We start from the raw sequence: 1,500 nt of genomic DNA, 5'->3' as shown, positions 1-1,500 counted from the left end.
AAAAAAAAAAAAAATCTGTGTGACTTGCTTTATTGTGGCACTCTCGAACTAGAACCCACAATGTCTCCAAGGTATACCTGCGTCTGCACGCCGGGGGTTCGTGAGTGCCTCGCGACGCTCCCTGTCCAGTGATAGATCCGTGAATGGGCAGCTTGGACCACCACAGCCTGGCAAGGGCCCAGTGATCAGGGCCCAGAGCCCTCAGGAACGAGGGTCCGGGTTACCCCCCAGGCAAGCAACCTAGTCTGGCATGAAGCGCTGCTTGAAAGTGGGGGGGTCTACAAGGGAGGAATGGATGGTAGAGGAAGGAAATGAAGAATATCTGTTGTAGCCTTAGAACCAATCACACCAACGAGGATTTTAGCTTGTTCTACTGACCCTCCTATGGTAAATTTTTATTCCTCTCCTTCTTTTATTCCTTTTTCTTTTTTGAGCGACTGGTCTTGCTCTGTTGTCCTGGGCCAGACTCGAACCTGCCTCAGCCTCCCTGGGTAAGCTGGGACTATAGGCCCAGACCACACCACACCTGGCTTATTCCTCTTCTTTCTCCTCCTTCTTTTTAAAGAAACTGTGACCTGAAGAAGCATTTTTACTTTAAACTGCATGTCCCTCACTCCTGGTAAATTTGAGCCTATTTTCACGTTTCTTAGTCCGTTGGATTTGCTCTTCTGTTGAGGTTAGAAGCCTTTGAGTGTATTTTTTTCTCCCCCTAGAATTTTATTTTGAAACATTTAAGCCTAACGGAAAGCCGAAAGAATGCTACAGTGAATACCCCATATATCCTCCATTTAGTACATCGGTCAGGGTCAGTCGGAGAAGCAGAACCATCAGCATATGCATGTGCATGCATGGATACGTATAGACACATAATGTACTTTTTTCGCGTAAGAGACTTGGTGCAGGGAAATATTCCTACACAATTATGCAGTTGTTCGAGCTGGTTCAACGGTCTCTGAAGGCGCCATCTTTGCTTCTGGTGCTGGAGCTTGGAGAGTAGAGCAGGCGGCGGGGAAGGGAAGACAGGCGGAAAGTGGGGGAGGGAATGGATAAGCCAGAACCCTTGAGGATGAGCTGGAACCCGTCAGTCTCTCGCTGCCTCCACTTCCACGATGCAAACGTCCTGCAACAGAAGGCTGGCTTTCTCCCACCGCGCTCTGCCGCTGCACAGGGTGCGAGCCCTGCCAGCGCGCAGTTCTAGCGCGTCACAGGCCCTCGGAAAGAAGAGCCACATGTTCCATACCATTTGTTATGTCATCCTTCCTTTCTCCAGCGAGTGGAATTGTCGTTTTGGTATACGCAATCACCTAGTTTGGGATTTTCTGTTCTATTCCACTAATTAGTTTTTCCCTTTTACCTATTGATTGGATTTAGTGACCTTACAATATTCTAATATTTTGTAAAGTGATTTTTTTCTAATTTTTTTCATACCAAAATGTTTCTGTTTTTTAAAAAATATTTTTCCTTGCCTATTCTTTGATATACTAATTGTAATTATATTAA

Source organism: Propithecus coquereli, unplaced genomic scaffold (genome assembly GCF_000956105.1).
Source record: "Propithecus coquereli isolate 6110/MARCELLA unplaced genomic scaffold, Pcoq_1.0 Scaffold114, whole genome shotgun sequence".
In the NCBI taxonomy this organism is placed as follows: Eukaryota; Metazoa; Chordata; class Mammalia; order Primates; family Indriidae; genus Propithecus; species Propithecus coquereli.
This window is presented reverse-complemented; position numbering follows the sequence as displayed.